The 26,092-nt window shown below is 34.6% G+C and overlaps 1 protein-coding gene across 6 annotated transcripts in view; it reads right to left on the minus strand.

Annotated features, from left to right (window-relative positions):
* Positions 1-26,092, minus strand: part of LOC128864493 (protein decapentaplegic) — a 100,859-nt gene that overhangs the window by 15,452 nt on the left and 59,315 nt on the right. For 2 of the 6 annotated variants that reach the window (XM_054104183.1, XM_054104180.1), the window contains exon 2: positions 1,121-2,146. The exons of 1 other annotated variant lie outside the window; for it this stretch is intronic. The gene's annotated coding sequence lies outside the window, so the exon portion shown is untranslated. Of the gene's footprint in view, positions 1-1,120; positions 2,147-15,904; positions 15,922-24,332; positions 24,659-26,092 lie in introns of those variants that run through there. 3 more of the 6 variants (XM_054104182.1, XM_054104181.1, XM_054104185.1) reach the window with 3 other exon arrangements.

Here is a 26,092-nt window from a genome sequence, read left to right on the forward strand (position 1 = left end):
TGCATGGAGTCAAAATTTCTTGTATTTAGAGCAATTAAAAAAAAATGCTTTACTGGCCAGCATTGCATCGACTCGAAATGAGTTGTGAACTCAATTCAGTTGCTTGTTTATTTATTCATCATTGCAGTGCAATCAATTCCTTTAAATGCTCTACACACAGGCGCTTGTCAAAATAATTAAATAACATGCGAAAAGCTGTTAAAGGTGTTGCGCGCAGATCTATCAAGGATTGGACGTACATACATATTTACACAAATGCAGTTGTATATATGTCTATATGAGAGCGTAAATATTTATGACATTTGATAGCAATGACTATTTGGATGGATGGCCAGTGTGCGTATACAAAGTGTATATATACATACATACATATGCATATACAGGTACGTACGCCTTATTTTTTGGTTAAAAAAGTCGTTGTCGTAGGATTGAAGTCAAAATAAAAAATGTTTGAATGATTCTCCATGGAAAATGAGGTTAGGTGATAAATAAATTTCGTCTTATTCAGTCATTCGCGAGTTCTCTTTTTACAAATAATTACCGGGAAGCAATAGAAACCTAGTCAAAGGAATTTCAAAACAACAAAAGTGCTTGACACAGATATGTGACTAAGTAGACCAAAAAGCAACTTTTAAATTTACACTTTTTTCGTATACGAGGTGTGTGTCAAAAAATAAGGTGGCTTTCTGCTTTTATCTAAAAATATTTCTTTATTATCAATGAGTATTTTATCCGCTTCAAAGTAGTCCCTTCAAATATAATGCACTTGTGTCAACTTTTTTCTAATCCACAAAGGGCTTTGGTATGGCCACGATGCTGCCACTTTGAATATTTTCGTTTTTCCTACTTTTAACAATTAAAAACAAAAACCTAAGCCGTTTTGCTTGTTCTTATTTTTCTTATTTGCGAAAAAAATAAATAAATTGACCTTCAGCCGCTTTGGGCCACGATAACAGCAAACACGTTTAAATGGTAAGCAGGATTTGGTTGTTTTAGTAAAAGTTATAATGGTATGCAAGTATGAAACGATTAGTCACTCTTCGATATTTCGATACTCCACAATCACCGTTAGTATATTCACATATGTATATGATAATATTTGTAATACTTTTCACTGTACCTTTTAACTTTCTTTGCCACCCAAAGTTGTCGACTAGGTTGTGTTGCCTCTACTGATTGCACAGAGTGTTGTGGAATTGCGGGAACAAGTGAAATATTGTTGAGCTATGTAGGAATACTGCTGCAGATATAGCTGCCGCTGATGCTGCCGATGCTTTTTCTTTTGTTTTAGCGTTAGCTGATAGTTCTTCACTTGCCGTAAAATCAGCACTTTTTCTTCTCCTTCTTCTTCTGCAGTGGTCTTGCACACTCTACTACTGGCTGGACTTGCTGACAGTGCCGTCGCTGACGTTTCTGACACTAAACGCTCAACTGTTGGCAAATGTGCTGTTAACGTTAATGACGGCAACAACATTTAGACTGCTCAATAGTGGTGGAGAATGGAGTGAAATGCAAAGACTTCTGCTGTGCACTACTGCTTAGCGCTTCAATGCGAACTCGAATGTGTTGTTGTGGTTGTTGTTGAGTTTTTGTTTTGTTGCTGTTCTTGTGCACGTGGCTTGTGTCAACACTATTGCTATTACAAAACTTTCAAAGTATGATGATTGTGGCAGCAGCTTAAATGGCGGCTTTGTCCCATTGGCTTATTGGTCAATATTTCGATGGCGTATGATGCAAATGCAACAATTGCTGACTATGGCACTGAATTTAGTTCTGCTGTTCGCTTTACAGTTACGCCGATGTTGGTGTTGTTGGTTGTACTAGAATTTTGGGCACCTTTGTGGCTGTTGCTAATTTTATATGTTTAAAAAAATGTTCTTTGTTTGCTCTTAAGCAAGTTTGCTTTGTTCATGTAATTCAAGTCGCTTTGGTGTCTCTTACAACAAGTTGCATGCAATTTGATAACACCTTTTAGTCATTGACGGTCGGTCGGTCTTCTTGCTTTTAATGTCATTGCAGTTTTTTCACACAGTTTAATTTCATTTACTTTGCTGAGGAATTTGTTTGACATTAAAACCATAACTTTTTAATAATTTTTTATTTTTTTTTTTTTTTGCTTTGCTTTTGTTTGAGTTTATGTTGCAATCTGAAATTTCGGAAAGAAAATCGAAATTAATTCAGTTGCCATAACTTTTGCAGTTCTCAGTCTATCATATAACATTTCAATAATCGGAATGCATTGTGGGGTGGTGTGGCTGTTTACAGAAAATTAAATTGATATGTTTGGCTTATTGTGGAGTTTGTACTTTCTAGGGAATTTCAGGAGCCATTTATGCAGTACCTTCAAAAGTGTATTTGCAAGTGGTTTACTCTTCTTTTATAAATAAATTGTTGATTTATTAAAATTAAATTTTTTTTAGGGTTATTTTAATTATTTAGGAGATTTTAAATTACTCGGCTGCAAAAAAATATAATTATTTGAAAAAATCGAAAAAACATGCCCTAATTCAACAAAGTATTTCTACAATTAAGGGGGCAGCCTGGTTTATAAGGTCAAAAAAATCAATTTTTTTTTTTTTTTCGTTTTAAGCGATTCCTAATATTTTTCAGAATATTCACTCAAAGTTACAGAGCCTAATTCTCAATATTTCCGTAGATACAAAGCCAAAGGTAGGCGAGCGTTAGGTAGTTACGCTGACAGACGCGGACAGCTATAGTACAAACTTTATCTTCTTTTCTCGACTTTTCATTTTTATGATTTCTTTGAATTGGCGTACATGAATGAAAAAAAACTAATGAACCTTTTGAAATGAATCATAGCTTGTTCCCTTCAGTATTAAATTCTCTTCTATTTGAATTAACAAAATAGATAAAAAAAAAATTTTCAAGATTTTTATACCAAGTTGAAGTGAATTTTTTTTTTATAGAAAGGCATTTTTTTTTTAAACCTCCAAAAAGTTGAAATTTTGGAATTTCTCTCAGTTTTCTTAGCTCATCTAGAATAAAAAATCATGGTAATTAGAAATCCATTTGAATTTTTTGCTTTAGATAATAATTACGAGCTGTATCTTGTACGTCAGTTGGAAACTCCAGCGTTGCAGCGCTCTACTAATTTCTATGTTAAACATTTTTTTCAACTTATTTTAACCAGTACAAAATTTGTTTATACTTTTTAAATGTTCATTAAAAGACAGAAAAAAATTGGCAGTGCTAAATTAATTTTTTCCTTAAAAGAAAAGAAAAATCGCAAAGAGATACAATTTTTAGACCTCATAAACCAGGCTCCCTCTTTAAAGTGTTTTCAGTTTTGAAACTTCCTGGAATACAGAAACTCAAAGTTGTAGCTGCGATTTCTACGAATAAACCTCTGCTGCTGTTGATATTTTTGTTTCTGTCAGTCAGCTAGTCATAAAACTCTTTCCTCATTTACCTCGACGTCTCTGCTTGCGTTGATAAAACAAAAGCATGCGACCTCTAAAGTTGCCCATCACAACCTGGATTTAGCAGGTAACACTTCGGAAATTTAAAATAGTTTTTCTGACGAAATGACTACGCCGATGATAGTCAAAGCATGGCGTAGCGTACTTCAGGTCAGTGAAATCTGGAAAGAAATTTTACGAGAAGCAGCTACATCTCTTGCTGAGTGCTTGAAAACTGAAAAGATGTACTTGGAGAACTGAATTCGTACTCGCCAGGTAGTCTACCCTTTAATGCGAGGCAAATGGTAATTGCAACGCAAAGGGAGATTTAGTGATTTGTATTGTATTAAATATCATCGTACATCTAGGTATATATCAGGTCAGTCCATAAGTTCGTGCGTATTTTACCCATAATTTCAATTATGTACGATTTTTGCATACAAAAAATTATTCGCGGAATATAACGGAACTATTTGTATTTTCTTTGATATATTGTGCATTCAACAAGTGATTTTAATCGCGGATAGAAGCACGTGTTGTTAAAAACTAAAATGGAATCTTCGAACGCGTATAAGAGACATATTTTGTATTTTTTTATAAAAGTGGTAAAAATGCAACACCTGCTGCTGCAGAAATAAACACTGTTCACGGAGAGGATACCGTGAGTGTAAGGACTGCGCAAAAGTGGTTTTCAAAATTCCGAAGTGGTAACTGCGACATGGAGGATGCCTGGCGCGCTGGTCGTCCTGTAGTCTCGTGGAAGCTGAGCCAAATTTGACAGTCGATATGATAGCTCAGAGGTTAAATTCATCGCATGGAATAGTTCACAGTTCACAGGCACCTCGTTCAGTTCGGTAAGGTTTCAAAGCTGGGAAAATGGGTTACGCATAGACTTTCCGTGGCCAACCTTCAGCAGAGAGTGAATGTGTGTTCTCAGCTGCTACAACGGCTTGAAAATTAAAGTTTTTTGAACCGTATCGTTACGGGTGATAAAAAATGGTTCCTTTACAAAAGTCCTGTTCGCAAACGCCAATGATTAGATAAAGATGAAACACCAGAACCGACCTCTAGAGATGGCCTTCACCCCAAGAAGATTCTCCTGTCTATTTGGTGGGATATGCCCGGTATTGTTTATTATGAACTTCTGGAACCAAACCAGACGATAACTGCTGATTATTATTCCCATCAGCTATCAAACCTGAATGAGACACTTAACAAAAATCGACGATCTTTAGTGAATAGACGCAAAGCTTTGTTTCACCACGGCAACGCAAGACCTCATACCGCAAGGCAAACATTAGGCAAGCAGAACTATCCATACTCTCTGGATATTGAACTTTGTTATTATCACCTTTTCCGTGGACTTCAATCCCATATGAGTAACAAGAACGACCCCTCAAAAGAAGTTATAAAAAGGGATATCGAAGCGGATTTTGGCTCCAAGAACAAGCAATTTTTTGAGCAGTGAATTAAAAATTTGCCTAAACGTTGGGAAGACATTGTAAATAATGAAGGAAAATATATTATTGATTAATAAATACTTTAATATTTTTTAGTAATTTTAAAACCACCTTTAAAAAGGGCACGGACTTATGGATTGCCCTGATAGAAATATAGTTTGCAAGAAACTTGACTACATTGTCAAACAAATGGTTTTGATAATACAATTTTCGTTCAAATAACATTACAGAGTAGAGCAGTTGGTAGTATCTAAATAAGGGTTCAATAATAATGTTAAAGGATTACCAAAATTGTTTATTTTAATGAAACTTTAACACAAAAAAAAAAAAATAGTAATTTATTGCGGATTATTCCGTTCTTGGTGATAAGAAAGAGATTTTGTTGGCGGATTATGCCGTCGAATGATGAATCTATGCCTTGCCTGTGTGCCGCTTATCTCGCTTACTGGAGCTTGGCAGACAGCGAATACGCACAAACAGTAATTTTTTGATAAAATCTTCTCTTCGTTTTCCAAATTTTAGTATTAATAGCAAGCAATTGATAAATCGGCCGCCGTAGCCGAATGGGTTGGTGCGTGATTACCATTCGGAATTCACTGAGAGGTCGTTGGTTCGAATCTCGGTGAAAGCAAAATTAATAAAAACATTTTTCTAATAGCGGTCGCCCCTCGGCAGGCAATGGCAAACCTCCGAGTGTATTTCTGCCATGAAAAAGCTCCTCATAAAAATATCTGCCGTTCGGAGTCGGCTTGAAACTGTAGGTCCCTCCATTTGTGGAACAACATCAAGACGCACACCACAAATAGGAGGAGGAGCTCGGCCAAACACCTAACAGAAGTGTACGCGCCAATTATTTATTTATTTTTATTTAATTGATAAATTTGATTAATTCAGTGTGAGAGTAAACAGGGGTTTATAGCAATAAAAGTGTGTTTTACTTGGTTGCGTAATTTTTGACTTTTTGCAGTTTGAAAATTAATTTTATGATTTTTTAACGTATTTTGGCTTATAGAAACGCCGCTTTTGAAAGTTTATGTAATCTATGGCGGCCGCCGTAACCGAATGGGTTCGGAATTCACAGAGAGAACGCAGGTTAGAATCTCGGTGAAACACCAAAATTAAGAAAACGTTTTTTCTAATAGCGGTCGCCCCTCGGCAGGCAATGGCAAACCTCCGAGTGTATTTCTGCCGGAGTCGGCTTGTAACTGTAGGTCCCTCCATTTGTGGGTCAACATCAAGACGCACACTACAAATAGGAGGAGGAGCTCGCCCAAATACCCAAAAAGGGTGTACGCGCCAATTATACATATATATATGTATATATCTATGTCCTTCCAAAAGAGATTAGCTTCAAAATACAAAAAACCCTCTGCAAATCGGAGCAGTGTGTACGTAGTTATTGGCGTACATACGTCAATCACATTTCACACTTACAATCTAAATAAGTGCAGTATACAAACAGCAAAGCATGGAAGCGCCAAAAAGTCAAAATAAAGATTTCCATCATTCAAAATCTATTTTTGTTTAGTAAAACCGTTGGATGATTAAACAAAATCGGTGCTACTTTTGCCATCCGAACTATACAATTTCTTACATTTTAAGACTCTTTTGGCCATTTACCTAGATAATTGTCGGGTATTTGGCCGAGCTGCTCCTTCTACTTTTGGGGATGTCAAAATTTTCGATTTTTGGTGACGCACCCTAATGTGCATACATGTATGTATGTATGTATGCGTGTATGCATGTTTGTAGGTCTTCATATTTTTTCCGTATTTTGGATTTATTGTTTCCACTTTGCTTTGCCTCCTGCAATGCTGCACATCTTGTCTTGTATTTGTTACAAACAAAGAAATATACAAACATCCATACATACACATATAAGTATACTAAATGCACCGGCACTGGCACGCGTTCAGGGTTGAAAACGTAATTTTTCCAGTTACTCATTTCAGTCAACTTACACGCTTTTATTAATACAGCAACCGCTCACTTATGTGAACTAAGCCTTCGGCTGAGAAGATGAGTTATTTGGCAAAACTTTTCGACTTTACCGACTTTACCGTTGGTCGCATGATACCAATTCGTGCACCGATCGAACCTTGTAAGGCTTAAGACCAAATATTATCTCGAAATTCGCTATGTGATGGTTTTAGGATGGTTTGCTGCGAAAACCGTGCAATTCGAAAAGTTTAATATTCTTCAAAGCTTTCTCTTAAGGCACTGGTATTTTCGAGTGAACGTCTGTAACGAACATGCGTTGATCTTTTTATGTATGAGAGGCAGTCACAAAGTAATAATAAACGGAAATTATTAGGGTTCCAACAATCTAAAGAAAATCGTTTTCACTTGTATACCCGTGGTAATTAGCGGGGGGAAAGTACATAAAAAGGAAATCCTTTCTGGAGGACATATTCATTAGCGTTGAGTGAAAACTGAAGTGGAGAAAAATTAAGTATATTAGCTCTTACGCTAATGAATGTGTCTTCCAGAAACACGAACCTTAGTACAACCTTAAACAACATCTAGACAAAAATTCATTCCGACTTAGTGGAAACATTGAGATGGTCTTCTTTTCCACGTAATCCAATTGCAATATGTTTCAAGGAGTTTTAGTTGGGCAAAACAACGCTCATCCATCTGCCATACCTAAGTTAACGTAAAAAAGCCCTAGAAATTGTAGTAGCTGATTAACGAATGGCCTTTCGGTATATGATTTAAATCATAGATCAGAATAAGGAGGGTAGCCATCGAAAAAAGAGGCGAGGAAAACTGCTAACAATAGCTGAAGTTGCAATAACTACCTTAAAATAATTGGCTTTCGAATTGCTTAAATAACATCCATTCTTCTCAGATTAACTTCCTATTCTCATTTCTTACAACTAGAAACAACTCAGCGGCTAAAAGTTTTATGACAAAGAGAGTATTTTTTTTAAAATCCATAAAAACTTTAGGAAAGAGATGGATCAACTCTATCGAAATATTAAAATATTGTGTAGAAAACAGTTTACTATGAACAATTAAATGCTGCTTACCGAAGAAAAACAAGTTTTAAAATTTACTTTTGTTTAAAAACAAAATTTTGAGTTTCCTCAAATTCAAAGAAATACTAGGCATTTTTTATATGGAAACAACCAACATCATCAACATTTAATAATTTAAAATAATTTAATGAGTTATAAACAATCAATACGATGTTTTTCTAGAAAATCTGATTAAAAAGTTTGAAATTTTGTTGAAAAGTAAAAAAAAAATTCTTTAATCAACGTAAATTTTAAAATTTGGGTTTTATGCTTTTTATAGTAGAATAATTTATGCTTGCATACAAAAATTATTAAATTTAAATGAGTAACAAATAGATTGCCAAAAATTGCCAATAAGCCCCTGTGCTATGGTCATGAAATGCACTTAAGTAAGCTAATCGGTTGATCGACGTGATTTTTGTAATAAATCTGGGAAACCTGTATTTTGCAAAATTGTGGATATTTTCGGTCATTATAAAGCGAGCAAACGCGGCCGGAATAAAAATTTTAGCACATAATTTTTGTCAACGGGCTGAATACAATGCGAGGAACGTAAAATTTATTAAAATTTGTGGAATGTGTATGCAATTTAAATTTGCGTACATAGATTCCTATGGTTGTTTTAGTAGAAAAGGTATAGTAGATTCTATTAAAAAACAAAAATTAAAATTAAATAAAAAACAAAAAACAAGAAGAAAAAAATCGTCGAAATTTCACCATAAATAGGTACCTCTGCTATGGTTATGAAATTCGATTTTAAAATTTTTTTAGTTGCGCCATTTTTGAAAAATACTCTGAAGTGCCAAATATCTATCTGAGTGTCCCTTTAACCGAGTGGCTACTGCACATTTGTATTTTATTTGATTATATTGTATTATTATGCTTTTACAATTACTCGTATTTTAAAACACAAGCACACACTTGCATGCACACATAAACCTATGTATATACACATATATGTATATGTAAGTAGTATATTTTTGCAGTGCTGCTGCCCCAACACTTTCAACCGAAATGAAATGTGAAACTTTGCGTATACGCACCGTGAAACCGACGTGTGCCGCGCCGCAAAGTACAAAACAACAAAGCAAATGAATAATCAACAAAAACACAAAGAAATAAACATAAAATACTGTTGATTTTTTTGCGATGCCTGGTTTTTACTTTCTTAGCGTACCCTGCGACGTTTGCTTATATTACAAGTACATTACATTACAATTAAATGAGAAGTGTTGTTTTGTTTATCCTATCCTATACTTGTGCATATACACACACACATACACATAAATTTAATTATTTTGATTTTTTCGAAGTTTACGCCTGTTTATTAGATATTACTGCAATTTACAGCAAAGCTCGAGAGCAAAAGTATAAATACTTCTCTTGTTTTTGTTTTTTGTTTTTTGGCTTTTTAACAGAAAAATTGCTTATGTCGAAACAAAAATTAAATGAAAAAAATGAATAAATAATCTAAACAAAATAAAATGCGTGAAAAAACATAAATCCAGTTATATGTTGATTAAATTAAAAAATAAAAATGAAAAAGGAATAAGAAACATAAATACACAACATTTTTTATTTATTTACGGGTATTGTCGCTATGGTGTAGTCCATTGTGGTTGTTGTTGTTTTCCACTATTACTTGAGTCGCTGTTAATGCATTGACAGCGTATTAATATTAAAATAAAACTCGATATTCACACAGGTGGCTTGTTAGCTGCCTGGCTGGCTGGCTGGCTGGCTGGCCGGCTGTCTGTCTCGCTCACTTAAATACCAACTGTCTGACAGCCGAAATGTTCAGCCAACTGGCTTACTGCCCAGCCGGCTGCCTGGTTGACTAGTTGACTGCTTGACTGGCTATCCATCTAACTAGGCTCGCTTTTCAAGCTACAAAGCTGTGGTTATGTTTGCATGTTTGACTGTTTGAATGTTTGTTTGCTTGTATGTATGTGTGTCATTTTGACTGACAATTTTTCGGTTACTCGCTGTTGCCATGATTTTTGATTTTTGATTTGTGTATTTCTTTATATTTTTGCGTTTTCGCCGTTTTGCCTTTTTGTTTCTGCAGCCGGTTGCTGCTGCATGTTGCATACGATTTATCGATTTTTCGTTGCTATCATTTGAAATTGTGTTGTTGCTGTTGTTTCTGTTGTGCGCATTATGTTGGATCAAATTTATGGCTTGTTGGTTTTTGTTAACACTGCGTAAGTGAGCAATGCATTTTCATTAAACTCGTTTTTTTTTTGGTTGCCTTTCGTTACAACAAAGTTAATCAGCTGTGGTTTGTTGAATTCGTATAAGTATTTTTACACCCTTATTGCATTAAAGTAATAGCTCAAGCAAGTTACCTCTTAAGTTTATTACGAGTATTTCATTCGCCTAGCAATATGTTTGTAATTCTCATATGGCCAGATTTTGAGGGTATATTCAAAACACTGAGAAGATAGTTCTTTTAAAGTAAAAAAAAAACTGTTTTTTAGTTTACTTCAAATAAGTTTTTTTGGCGCACAGTGCAATTGAAATGAAACGCATGCTGCTTACATCATACCCGATAGTAGGCAAAGCTTCCATCTTAAGTGAACTCCGTGAAATTCCAGCCGATAGCGGCCATAGCTTCTATCTTCCACTCGGTGACAATAATGAGGTTCACAGTAGCTACATACCTATACCTCAAGGCACTGAGTGGACATTATTGAATATCAAGTGATTGTTAGCAGCATCACGTGCAATCGTTTCATTAAATCTGCTATGACCTCTACAAGTCTCATCAAGCTCATGAAATGAATAGCTAACAATAACAGAAGTTCATCTTTGAGCTTTGCCTGGCTGTTCACATGACCATCTGTACCAACAAATCAAATAGCGAATATTACTTCCATGGGCAAGCGAAATAGCTTATTGAGCGATTTCACGGCAAGTGATCCAAGTATTTTGGATACTGTAGTACATTTGTCTGAAAATTGTTTTATTTTCAGGCTTGATCATCTTTTTTTGTTGGAATTGAAAAAAAAAAATTTTTGTGTTGTTAAAACACTTTTATAATTTAAGCAATAAACTGAAAACAATTTGAAAAAAATTACAAAATTTGAGATATATTCAGTGCCAGAAATTTTGGTATAGTTTATTTTTTGAAATGCTTACATTTTTCGTGTAATTTTTTTAGAATGAAACACACTTTACAAAATGTTTTTTTCTTTGAAAAAAATTTAGGCATTTTGTCGAAAAAATAGGGGAAAAACATTTTATTGTTGTTTTTGAACACCACGTGCTCAAATATTACAAAAAAATGATCCCCAAAATTTTTCAAAAATTTAAATTTTTTACAAAAAACATTAAATTTTTAAATTTGTTTTAAATTGTTTTCAGTTTACTGCCTAAATTATAAAAGTGTTTTAACAAATCAAATTTTTTGTTTCAATTCCAACAAAAAAAAAATTATCAAGTGGCTGCTTAACTTTTGGCCAATACTGTATGCACACCCACGTACATAAATTTCCTTAACAGCAATTTATTAGAAATGTTAAATGAATAGTTTCTTTTACCTTGTTTTTTTACAAAACTTTTAACCCTCTGTAGTCCAATGCGTGCTTTAGCGCGCGCTCCAAGAAACTATTTCTGTTATCGAGACGATCTTTTGTTTTGTACATTGTGTAGAGGCATTTGTACACGTTTGTATGCACATACCTACATACATGCATACATATGTTTGTATGTATTTCACTTTTTCTGCTGACATAGTAATCCAAATAACTTTGAAGTGACAATTTGAATATCGCTTGGGTATCTGTTTGCATCAGCTGTGTGTGTGTGTGTGTGTGCGTAAGTTGTTTTTAACATTCGATATCTTTTTTATTTACCTTTTATTTACATACTTTTGATTTTATTTTAATTAAAATTCACACTTAATTTTTTCAGCTGCATACGTGAATATGGATTTGTTACATATGTATGTATGTATATATAAGCGGCTCGTACGTTATGCCGCCGGCTACCAGTTGTCGGCCGCCTTCCTCTTCCTCTTACACGCCTACTTGCGCTTATTCTTCCTCTTCTACTTATGTTTCTCCTTCTTCCGCTCAGCCACAAGTTAACCTAACAAAAACAGCAACAACGTGAGCAACAACAGCTGTAACGGCAACACGTTTTCTTGCTGCAACGTCCTCCAGTCCGGGGTTTTCTTTACAACTTGTCTGTTGACATTCCAATGAAATAATTTTTTTCGTTGTATTTTTTTATTTGTTTGTTTTTTTTTTTTTAATTTTTGTAATGTGTTTCTGTTTTTTTTGTATTTCCGTATGCACTCTGGAACTTTTTCGAATTTTTTGCATAATTTTATTGTAGCTTAAGATTTAATTGTCGCTTAACGCTTTGTTACTGATTATATTAAAATATGGATGAATAGGGTATTTAATTCAACATTGTTTAAATATTTGTGTTCAATAAATAATGCTCGTTTTTAAGTGAAATAAATTTCACTTACTTTTAAAAGTTTTTGCTTTTATTCATTTTTGAAATTTTATTTTGGTAAATCCTGAATTGCAACTTTTTCGGTTTTGAATTTCTGAAATTTGTTTTTGTAAATATGTTCATGTTTTTCGCATTCGTGTCCCATATGCACGTAGTGATGCATATGTATCGGGTGTTTTTTTAGGAGCTTGGGGATTTAAAATGGTAATGCAAAATATAAATATTTTTCTGATGCAATTTTTGATTATTATCTGATAAATAATTTCATGGCATTTATTTTTTGAATATGATATTCGGCATATATTCCATGTATTGGCCATTCGATTAGTCCAATTTTTGTCTACTTTTTCCAATAAATCGCACCGTATGGCGTCAATGGCAGCTTGAATATTGCAATAAATCGATTATTAAGCGCGCTGCATGGCAAGCTGAGGAGGCACCAAATGTCGTCGATGTTGGCTAAATAGTTTTTGGAAATAAAAATTCAGTCAACAGGGCTCAATAGTGGTCGCCATTCACCGTAACGGAAGCTCCTTCCTTATTTCAAAAGATGCCGCCAGTCGCGAACAGATTTTTTTTTTAAGTAAATCTCCAAAATTTGAAAGCGTTTTTCTGGCGTTAAGTGATTGATGATGACTTGCTAAACCTTACTGAACAGAAATATTAGCACAGTTTTGCATTCTCAGCTGTCAAATCGTAGTTATCGCTATCGATATTGAGAACTGCAGCTAAAAAAACAACAATACAACCATAATTTCGTTCAAGTTATTTGTGATTTATTTTAGAATTGAATTAAGTTCAAAAGAAAATGAAGTTTTGGAAACGCTTGAGCTTTTCCTTGTTCCTTCCATACTTGAAAATGACCAATATTTGTAACAAATTCCAAAGAGTTTCAATTGTGTACTTCATCAGTTTTTTACTTTTCATTGGAAAATAAATAATCAACTATTCAGTTATTTTCAAAAATTGAACAAAACTTCTATCTCAACTAAAACTTCGAAATAAGGGCATTTTACATTACAAAAATTCTTTATATTCTTTTATGAAGGGTACTGTTGAGGCATTACAAAGCATATATTGTAATCCAAATGCGCCGATTTCATAAAAGAATATTATCAAAACAAAGAAAAATTGTGAAGTGGTTGCTTAACTTTTGGCCATTACTGTATATACACCGACGTACATACATTTCCTTTTCAGACATTTCTTAGCAATGTTAAATTAATAACCTAGTCTTCAATATTTTCAAGTATCTGAATAACCTACTAAAAATATTAAAAGAAAAAATTAGGCCAATCAACGATTATATATTTGAATATATTAACGACAAAAGCATGGAAAATTTCATCCCCAAAGGGTTTGGGGTTAGAATTTGTTCGCTGTAACGGAAAAAATTGTAAGAGGCAACTTAAATCCACAACTCAGCAGCACTGAATTCCCTCATAATAATAACATTATTACCATTGAAAATTTTCGAAGGATTTAAAAAAACAATTTTTTTTTTAAGTATACAAGTATAAAAAGTATCAAATTGAAAAATAAATTCAATTTTATTATTATTACGTTACATAATTTTTACGAGAAAAGTACTTTTTAAACTTCATTTCACATTTTTCCGTGTTTTAAATATATTAAAATTTTCAAATTTTGTTGTAAGTATTTTCTTGAATGAATATGAACATGAATTAAATTTAAAATGATATCGCATTTGCAAGTTTTTTGACGAAAACTGTCAATTGTTACTCTAATATTCAAGATTTTTTTGTTGATTTCAAACATTTAAAAATAATAATTAAAACATGTAAGAATGCGGAATTATTGAAAAGCATCAAAAATATGTATTTTTCACATAGAATTTCTAAAGAATTGGGTTTTCTTAGTTAAAAGAATTGATTTATAAAAAAAAAAAAAATTGGCGCGTACACTCCTGTTAGGTGTTTGGGCGAGCTCCTCCGACCGCTATTAGAAAAATGTTTTTTTTTTTTTTATTAATTTTGCTTTCACCGAGATTCGAACCAACGACCTCTCTGTGAATTCCGAATGGTAATCAGGCACCAACCCATTCGGCTACGGCGGCCGGAATTGATTTATAAAGTAAACATAATGCTAAAGTAATTGATGACAAAGGAATCGTTAAATGAATGCCCCTCTTAATAATGAATTTTAATCATAAACAATATAAGAAATAGTTACAATTACTTTGTAAGCATTGTGAAAGTAATTGATTACAAAGGAATTGTATATTTCAATCAAATGCAAGAGTAAAAAAACAATCAACAACTATTATACAGAACACGGAACAGATTGCAAATAATCTCGAAATATGAAAGTATTCCAAATCAACCAAGATTATGAGTAATTGATTACAGGGTAATCATTAAATTCCTAGCTCAGATTGTAGTGAGGTGGTCATTTCCGACAAGTAACAAAACCAAGACAAAAAAGTATACTAAAAGTTTATTAAAAAAGTATCAATAAATTCACAATCCGTATTGCAAGTAATCATTCAAAACAAAAACAAATAGTAGTGTGTGACATTTTGATATTCAAAGTGGATATCGAACATATGTATGCAAGAGGATCGGACTACGAACACGCGCTAGCAAAAAGTATTAAAGCGCTCTTCTGTACATATTTCTTTCTAGTTCTAGGTAAGATAAGGTAAGTTATAAGGGTATCATAAGGGGGAGGGTAAATAATATTTTGCACGCCGATATTACGCCCCTAATCTGAAATACCCAAGGCGCCTTCAGACTCCCTAATGAAGAGGAAGAAGTAATTGACCAGCCACACTCCTAACAGTCTTAGCATTAACTAGACTTTTCTGAAAAAATATTAACCTAGAACTAGCCAAAGTTGGACTGCTAATAAAATGTGTTGAGCTATTTCCCCGGCCGGCCAAGGCATAGACGACAGACACATTCTCTCTAACTCTTAAGTGATATATAATATATAGGGTTGTTCAATAGGTGCGCTTCAACTTCCGATAGGGAGAGCGAACGACGCAATATTTTTTATTTTTCGCTTGTCATTTGTAAACTTCATTAGTATACATTTCATCATGGAACGCTACACACTTGAGCAACGATTGCAAATCGTGCAAATTTTTTATGAAAATAATCGTTCTGTTGCTGCTACTTTATGAGCATTACGGCCATTTTACGGTCCATTTAACAAGCCGTCCCGTTTTGGGGTTATGTGAAGTCATTGGTCTACAGTAACAAGCCGGCGACGATTTGTGAGCTCAGAGCCAATATTGAACGCGAAATTGCTGGAATTTCGGCCGATTTATGCAAAAGAGTGGTCGAAAATTGGGTTCAACGATTGGACTTCGTAAAACGTGCACGCGGTGGTCATGCAAAAGAAATCGAATTTCATACTTAAATGTATATGTTGAAACTCGATAATAAAAAAAAATTAGTTAAAAAAGTCAAACCGTTTGTGTTTTATTCAAAAAAGTTCAAAAGTTGAAGTGCTCTTACTGAAAAACCCTATATTTAAAATGCAATCGTGTATACATTTTTAAGAACATACATACTTTTAAGAATTATTTGTTAATATTTACTCAACATTCTTGTAATCCATTATTTTCATTTCATTCGAATTATGAGTTCCATGTAGTTTTTCATAATTTTTTTTTCGTCATTTTAGTTGGTGGGTTAAAGATGTTGGTAAGTTTTTGTGTTGAAAAACAAATTGTGCACACAAGTTTGATGTACACTTTTTCAAAATTTCTTTTGTTAAAGTTCTTTTGAAAAGTTTTGGTTTTGTTTTATTTACAGTTTGTTGACAGTTCCGATGTATCACTATAATATAGATAGATTATTTTAACGTGCCGTGTTGATTGGAACTGATACTTTTTCCAAACAGAATTTATAGCAGTATTCTTGAAAAAAAACGGAATATTGCTTTTTGGCAAAACAAAATTTTCGAATTTCTTATTGTTATTTAAATTTTTTAAATACAGTTTTCATGCGCAAAAAATACATTTTCGTAATTACCCGGCCCACAACAGTGTTTGTCGTTAAAACGTTGCCTTTGAATAAGTATTCAAAATTTAAAAAAAATTCACAATACAAATTGTTTTCATGTCACTTCAATTTTCTTTTATTCCATTGCTTAAACCAAATGCAAATTTCATTGATTTAAAATTAAAAAATTCTCAAGCACTTAAAAATTTTTCAACCACATTTATCACCCAAAAGTAACCGGTAATATTTCGAATAAGTTTTTATTTTTGAGGTACTACAAGTTTGCAATATTCTCTACACGTACGATCTATCCAAATATGCTGTACTTCTTTTTCTCCTCTCGCTTCTGCTTTAGCTCTGTTTCAGGCATTTTACAGTAAAACATTTCACCAAAATAATACATTAAATTGTTCTAATTTGAATGAGGATAAAACGACGCATTGTCGTTTGGCTTTTCCATCGATCTACTTTAACTTTACACCGAAAAATTGATTTAAACTCGAACAGCGTTGTAGAACGACTAACGCCTTACTGTCTACCTGTGCCACAAAATCAACCGATCTACCGATCAGACGATCGATCTTACATACGAGTGTATATATGTATATAAACATGCATACATGTATGAGTATGTTACGAAAACAAAAACAACGAACCAAAATCAGCGCCTATAGCCAACTCGACCAACACAAACACTAGCCACTAACATCGCCGACACTACTCTCAACACACTAACACGATCTCTGCGATACGCACATTGAGAGACAATTGCGTTCTCATGCTATCGAGTAGGAGTGTGAGGCGTTTGGAGAAGTGATATGTGAGTGAGCGCGCAGAATTGCTCAACTTGGGTGAGTTTCCGATCGCTGCAGAGTTTTTGGTTGAATGTTTGAACACAGCTGGCTGGACATTAGCTAAGCTATTATAGTTGGCTTGCTTGCAATAAGTTCGGCATATGTGTTTGGCTGCGTGTGAGCGCGCTTTTCCACTAATTGTCGGCACTTTGTTATACGACACGACGCAACGAATTTGAGAAATGTAGGCAAAGTATTTGTTACAGGTAAAAGGTATACTAACTAAAACATATTGGAATTTTAAATGTTAAATGCAACTTTAGAGATAATCGGCGCGGAAATTATTAGTAGCAGATATTGCAGCATTAAAAGGCGAATGTTAATTAGTTTACTCGTATTTGTGCAAAAAGAAATTGCGATATTGTAAGGAGTTGTAGGCTCTTTTACTTCATTTTTCTAACGTCATATGCGTCAAAAGAGCTGCACTATTTATTTTAATCAAAGCTTGGATTTATGCAGCCGATAATCATCTCTTTAATTCACTCAGTTAACCAGCTACGGCTAACAGGTAATGAGTGAGCAGATGAATAAGTGAGTAAGTGGGTTGAGTTGAGTGAGTGAGTGAGTGGGCGCGCGCGCAAACTAAGCCGCCACGATTACTTGCTATACATCACTCTCATAATTATACTTATCAACTCATAAAGGCATGATTTGTTAAAAAATAAAAAAGTGGTATGTGCTGATTTTATGATAATAATCAAACTCTCTGAGCCACAAAAGTGTGGTGAATTTATTCTTTCAAAAACTCTTTGTAAAACATTAGAGCACGTACAGTGCATGTATACATACACATATACATATACATACCTGTGCATGCATTACGCGCTTTGTTGCCTGGAGCAAAAGCGAAAGCACAAATAAATAACTGAATTAAAATGAAATATCTTAAGTTAATTAAACTCTTTATTTCACCTGAAGAATTAAGGAAAAGTTCATTAAATTTATAAAAACTGCAAACCTGTGCATTTATATACTTAGTAGGAGAATATTTTTGTGTTTAGGGGCCTCATAATTTGTGTGTGTGCGCTAATACACACAAAAATTGCGAATATTCGATAGTATCACCCACAGCAATTCCTCAAGATCCCCAAGATGTATGGAGAAACTCCATAAGATGCATTTATTGTGCAGGGTCAATTGGCTCATGGCGTCGTTTAGGACGTTGGCGAATAGAAGGGGCGACAGGGGTTAACCTTGCCTTACGTTTGAGCTAGTAATAAATGGGTCGCTGATGTTGCCGCTGTGAAGCACTGCCACTTCGCCTCATAGCTGTGGCCGCTTTTAATAAAACGAAAAATTCTTGCCAGAGTCGTAGTTAAGCCTTGTTCAAAAATTAGTAATACCATCGATAGTATGCGCTTAAAATTCTAGAAGCAACTAACTTTTGGGGTGTGAAAACTCGTGGTTATATTCTATAAAAAAAATACGCCTTTAAGTAGTAAGCTTAGTTTCAGTTAAAATATTGTTCGCTCAACTTTTATGGAATTATGTTTTTAAGCATTTGAATTTAAATTTGCCACCTTAAGCCAGTATACTACTATAAATAGTTCATTATTTTAAAGTTAGTCTCTATAAAATGTTTAAAAAACTACTAAATTGGATGTTTCACAGGTTGGGTTAGTACTGACGTTTCAGACAAATGCAATTTTTTTGATATCCTTTTCGTGGAAATTAAGTAAAGCGACCGACTTAAGGATTAGTACCAAAGAAAATTCATTTTTTGGCGAACATTTGTAGAATTTTTGGGGAAAACGTTACTTAGGTAAAAAGATCGGGTTTTTCGAAAATCGCAAAACAACGTCAGCGACTCTTATACTCAGAATGGGCATTTAAGCTTCGAAAGCCTTTTTTCGAAACAACGTTGAACGACTTGGTTAACTTGATTTAGATCGGACTAAATTCGTACAGCTCATTCTGCTATTCTGCGCATGCATATGCATGCTATTTACAGCATGAACTGTGATTGTAATTATTAATTAATATTTAACAAACTTTTTTAACAATTTACGCTTGAAAAAATTTTTAATTTGTTGTTTTTTTTTTGGATTTTACGAAGGCAAATCTCTTAAAAGTGGTATTGGAAAATCAGCTGATTATTTTTTTTTTGCCGTGCCCATGCGGCTGTCAGCACTGAATAAATCAAGGCAGATTCAGTCTTTGATCTTTACTTTATCGTGAAATTCAAACGTGCAATACATTGTTGTTGGTCTAGTGCCACCACCTTTAATTATTTCGCCTTGGAATCACCATTAATAACTAGCTTTTTTGTTATTTCAGTACCTCCAAATTTGAGACATCATGTCAAACGTTTTGTAATATGGGCAACTTCAAATTTATCAATGAGAACCAATATTCATGTGGAAAAAACTGAAATCATCAAAATAAGTTCGAATATGCATCAACAAATTTTGAGAAAAAAGTTAACTCTTTGGTAATAGCAACTTAAGACCACAGAAGCAGTTTACCACACCAGTAGTACTCGACTGCATTCGCGTTTGCATCGAATGGGTCTATCAGATACAAAATTCCGCTTATGTACTCGTATGCCTGGAGGCCTAAACACATTTTCTTAAAATAATAGATATAAACAAAAGCTTAATTCATCATTGAACTTTTGAAAAGGTTGCTAGCAAGATCTTCTTAGCCTTCACTAAGTAGTCTGAAGGTGTTCTGTGCATTGGGACTTAGGAAACCGTCGCGGTGCTACCCAAAATCTATCTTACCTTATGCAGATAATTTTAAAGAATCATTATTTTGTGTAATAGATGCATTGATTTATATATTTAATGCAATATACTTTTTAGAGAAGCCAGCTGATTAGCTCTGGGATAGTGTAGCGAGAGTGACGGAAATATTATTATAAATATATAGATGTGTTGGATTTATGTTGTGAGGTATTTATGCATATCGTGAACCCGGGTAATCGGCTGCTATTATTTGGAAGGTTTATTATTTTGGCAGCCCAAACTATTACTCGTACTACCGTCGGTTGCATGGTTATAAGTCATATGCAAAGCGTGCGAAGAGAGTGCCCTTAAGGCTTGATTGCGCACATCACTTAACAGCAACTAAAAATGTTGAGCCTTGCGACTCGGTGACTCTCTTTAAATGACGAAAATTGCTCATTTAAATATGAAAATAAACGACGAACAGCAAAGTGATCTGTTACTGTTACGAACGAAGAATTTCGTTTGTAGAAACGTCTACCGAACATGCTGTACAGCAAAAATACATACATATATGCATGTATGAGTAGAGAATTTTAATGGTGGTGTGGACGAATCTACTTATGAACGATATACTGGTTTTTAGTCCTGTTGGTATATCGTGAATTCGGGCTCTGCTTTAAGGTGTGCAAGAGCAAAACGATAGATACATAAATGCAAAATAATGCTGATTGTGGAGGGCACAACAAATAATCGAATGCATTTCTAATATAAGGGGCGCAAAATTAATCACCCTAACGGAAGGTGTTATAATTTTGCAAGTGGCGTCGTACGTCAGTCATATTTAAAACTTGTGAACTAGACAGCTGGAGTATTCAAACAGACAAATAATGGAGCGAGTAAAGGTCAAAATAAAGATTTACATCAGTTAAAATAATATTTGGTATTTAGTAAATTTTTTTAATTTTCTTCATTTAGCATAAAAACGAAATTGATTATGTTTGCGAAAACAAATTATTAATTTTGCGCCACCTTGTATAAAAAACTAAATTATTTCAAGCGTATTTTTAGAGAAAGAGGCCTGGTTTTCTGCCTTATAAACAGAATTGTGATATGAGTGGGAAGTTTGAACTACATTGTTGGATGTTTATGAGGAGTGGGCATGGTTTCCTTTTTTTTGATTTCAGCAATAAAATTTTGGAAAAAAAGTATCAGAATAATATAATGAATGGTGTCTGAAATTCACGCAAATTCAACTGAATATCATTACATAAGTTCGGTAGGATGATTTATTTAAGTCAAATATTAAATCTTATAAAACTAATTAAAATAATCTACAACGTGGCAAAGGTAATCATCCAGTTATTTTTGAGTAACATTCTCCTAAATAAAAAACAAATATTTTGTGTGATGGAAATCTTTATTTTCACCTATAGACGCTTGTCTGTTTGTATACTGCAGTTGTGTAGTTGACTAGTGTACGACGTCATTTGCAAGAATTATAACTGTTTATGGTAGGATGATTAATTTTTCGCCACCTTGTTACATACATATATAAAATATAAAAACTTCCCACGATTAAATTCAAATTTGAAACAAACGTTTATCTGGATTATAATTTTTGTTATACACATACATATACATACATAATTCTAAAGAGCTTTCAATTAAACTTCTGATAAAAAACCACATTCTGATTGTTTTCTTTTTAACTTTCGTGAATATAAATCGTGGCTAGCTTTGGCTTGAGGCTGCTAAGTACTAGAATAATAAGAGATAGGCTCATAAAAAATTATACTAAATTGAGCAGAACGATGAGTTGATTCGGTTAAGGCCTTTCTTTGCCCACCTGTATGAAATCGAATTATAAATAACCTCTCAATTTTCAAGGTATCCTATTCTAACTATGGTGTGTCTTTCATAGTGGGTGTCTTTCATAGTGTTTTTATGGTTTGATCATTTTCCGAAAGATTTGACTACATCGAATGCCTATAACTTAATGCTCCCATATAACAGATTATTCAGATATGAAATTTTTCTATAAAATTCCATTTTGACTGCTAAAGCCGTGAAATTGAGTGATCTGTTCACTTACCAATCATACAAAGTGTTTTAGGGTAATCTTCAAAATCGTACGTATTTACACATACACACATATATTTATATGCATCTCTGCATCTCTGATACCACCGACATTGTAGTAATCAGGATTGGGCATTTTGCACTACGACTAATATTTAAGTGGTTTTATTATCACTAAATCATCAGTGTTTCAGTGTTTTGACTATCTGCTTAAGGCATTGAATATTTAGTGCACTACGCCCCACCCTGGCAATAATAAAGAATTTTTAAAACTTTTTCGAAAAAATGGTGCTTAGCTAATATTTTTCTCTCATTTTGGACATTTTGCAATTTTTGTCACCCTTTTCATTCATTTCAACATTTTCCGTTTCGGTAAGACATGTTTTCGAGATTTTAAAAATGATTAATTTCGACATTTCAATTTTAATATCATAAGTTCGACTTATCGTACGAATTCCATATGTTTTATATTTAAGTATATAAAACTGTCTGCTTGTCCAACTAAAACGTTCATCCGATTGCAACATTTGAAAGAACTGGGAGTGTACCCCGTTGGCGATTTGCAAATTTTCTTTGGCCCACGAGGTGGTGCTGGAGTCGGAATATTTCTAAGAATCGTATTTACAGACCGATTTGGCTCATATTGAGAATGTAAATTAACTACGTAAGGTTAAGTAATTTGTAGAAATGTGGGCCTAGCATAATAACTATAAAAAGTGTTATTTAAAAGCAAGAAATATTTCATAAAATAAAGCCGACTGAGGTTTTTTGACAGAAACCATGCGAAAGCAATTCTGGGTATTTTACAATTGAATTTTTTTATATTTATTAATCAATAAAATCAATAAAAAACGATACCAAATTATTGCTTTCTTTAAAATCTAACGGGTGATTTTTTTGCTATTATCTTTTTAAAAAGTTGGTTTAAACAGCTGACGCACGTTTCGTGTTTTGTTTCACTGTCAATCATCTTCAGTTTGGTCTATAATTTAACCATGAATCGTCTTGCAAACGAACAACGCTTGCAAATCATTGAATTTTATTATAAAAATGCGTGTTCTGGTAAGAAAGTTTATCGCGCGTTTCTTCCATTTTATGGTCAGTTTAATCGACCCACTGAAGCGGCTATTCGAGCTATTGTGACTAAATTTAGAACCAAAGTTACATTATTGGACATCAAACCACCAACACGCTTACGTAGAGTGCGAACTGAAGAACATATCGCAGCTGTATCGGCCAGCGTTAATGATGACCATCAATTATCGATTCGTCGCCGCTCGCAGCAATTGGGCCTCTGTTACTCAACAACGTGGAAAATACAGCTGGTGCAAGAATTGAAGCCGAACGACCTACCGCAACGCAGAATTTTTGGTGAATGGACTCTTGGAAAGTTGGCCGAAGATCCACTTTTTTATCGAAAAATTATGTTCAGCGACGAAGCTCATTTTTGGATCAATGGGTACGTAAATAAGCAGAATTGTCGATTTTGGAGTGAAGATCAGCAAGAAGAATTGCAAGAACTACCAAGCGCAGTCGCGATCAAATAATCTGCTTGAAATAATCTTCAAACATCAAATGTTATGGACTGTACTATCGATGTAAATAAAAATGTCATGCATTTTTCTGAATTGTACGTGTGTTTTTTTGAAAAACTTTCCTACAGCTCTTAAAAAATCACCCTTTACATCTCCGAAGGTTTTGAGCTATTTTGTTTTGTTTTTTTGTTTTCGGGTGTACTTGTATCCATCAGCAACAACAAGGCACATTTTGTATTGTATGTACAAGTATTGGTACGCATAACTTCTATTCTCAAACACCAATACAATTCGAGGACAATTCGTTGACGATCGCAAGGGCCCGATACAAAACGATTTATGACAAACGAAAACCGCTATTGCGCTTGCAGGTGTACGCACGCACTAATGTTTTCCTCAGAAAACGTGTAAAATTATTTTACAATGGTGAACTACGTACGCAACACATTCGCAGAAATTGCATACATTGACCTTAGGCACAGCTGATTTATAGTAAAAAAATGCTCACGGAGTTGTGAACTATCCGCTAGACTTTTGAAAGTCGGAGTCGAGCCGGCTGGAGTACAATATTTTTTCGTAAACTTGAAAGTCGGTTTTTGTAAACATATTTTGGGTTTTCTATTGTATTGTAAATATGTACACCACTTCATTTACAATCCAGTTGATTTAAATCCAGTAGGCAGGAATATGTGAAAATGTTGAAACTGCTTGCTCCAGTATCACCCAAAAAAACGTTGAGCTCAGCAGAGACTGAAGAAAATCCCCATAAGATCTTTCTTTTTCCACAAGATTATATTATATCTGAGTCACCAGTTTATAGAAAAAAAAACTTTATAAAATAAAGGTAATTTTGCTTACCAAAATATCGTCGCTATCAAAAAACACTGAGTTTCCAATTCTTTCAAGTTCACCCGACGGTTTTTGGAATTACTTCTGTATTTCTGTGTCACTAAGCACAACAACTACACGCGTCACTATCTTTCGCCGTCGTTGAATTAAAAATCACTTTGCATTGAAATGCGAGTAGTACATTAGCCAAATGTTTGGCAAATCACAAATTCACAAGCCAATAATTTTCAACAACTACTAAGTCAGTAATTAAATTCTTATGCTCTTGTTCATGCTCATGCTCATGAGCGGTGCACGTTTCGGGACGAGAGATCTGGTTCGTGTCGTTTGATGGACTAAATAATGCAACAGACTAAGAACAGCACCAAACTGTCTCGAAGATCGAGCATCAGAAGAACAAGCCATACAGGCAAACAGAGCACATACACACATAGCCACACACACTCATGCAAACGAGGTAGGTACATATAGGTATGTATGTAAACGCATAGTTCAAGAAGCACATAATTGGTATGGCGAACGACCGAAGAATGTGCCTGAACAACCGACTGGGTGGCCGGTACCAAAGCTGTTGCGTTACGGAGCTGTTTAGTTTGAGTTTTTAGTCCTTAATGAGTGACCTTAATGCGGTTGAGCGCACGCACACGTACACATATTTCCATATACATATCTATGTATACACTCTCATGTGCACCAGAGCCAACAAACACTCATTCACTCGTTTCTTTAGGTAGTTTAGCGTGAATGAACAACGTGACTCAGGTGCGGAGGTGTGCACAAGCATGCCTAGAAATACATATACACAAACACACACACACACAAATGCAACACTCGCGACTAGAATGAAACCTAAGGCAAAAGCATGAATTAGGATAATTTTTATTGGTCAAAATGTGCCAGCCGTCGTGGCGCAGCATAAGGAAGCCGCTACATACATACACACATACATAAGCCACAGCCGTACGCTGAAGAGGGAAGGCACTTAACATTCTGATGCATTCGCTCCTACTCGCATCTACATACACACATACAGACATACTGTCCATACAAATATGCAACGAAGTAACGGTGTGCCGGTGTGCGTGCGCAGTGCTTTTGTCGCGCACACCCGCGCTCACTACTACATCTGCATGTATGCATCAGCAGAAAAGTGAATGAGCAGCACGAAGTCAAAATATTACTTTGCTTCCATATTTCTTGTTGTTTCTTTTTGTTTTGTTCTTTGCGAGACTTTGAAGCGACGCAGGCGTGACGCAGTCAAAGAGGAAGACTAGTCTGCGCCGCCACCACGAGTGCGCGATCTACCAATACTAAGGCAATTTTCAAAATGTTCTTCTGCTCTGGTGGTTCACTTAAGCACCTGTCGTGACTTACTTTGCGCTTGTGTTTGTGCGCGCACCGCTTTGTATTCCTTGTATGTTTGTGTTTGTTAAACAAATCTATATATGTGCATATATACATATATGTATATATGTTTTTTCGTTTTCGAGGCTCACGGTTTTGTGGCGCCGCGAGTGTCGTCGCTGTGGCTCTGTTGAATTCTGAGCTCAACAACAATGGATTGTTGTCTTTGGTTTCGTTGTATCCCCGCGAGTGCCATTGCCATCGCAGCAGAATCGGCGATACTTATGGCGCATGCGCTGCTGCAAGACGTATTGACGACATGGCTGGCGTCAAAGGGCTAAGCACAGTGGGTTTAGTTTTGTCAATGTTAGTTGTAATTGTGCGCGTTCTGCTTTGTATTCGTTAATTCATTTGTCTCCCAGCAA

The sequence above is a fragment of the Anastrepha ludens genome, chromosome 5 (genome assembly GCF_028408465.1).
Source record: "Anastrepha ludens isolate Willacy chromosome 5, idAnaLude1.1, whole genome shotgun sequence".
Classification (NCBI taxonomy): Eukaryota; Metazoa; Arthropoda; class Insecta; order Diptera; family Tephritidae; genus Anastrepha; species Anastrepha ludens.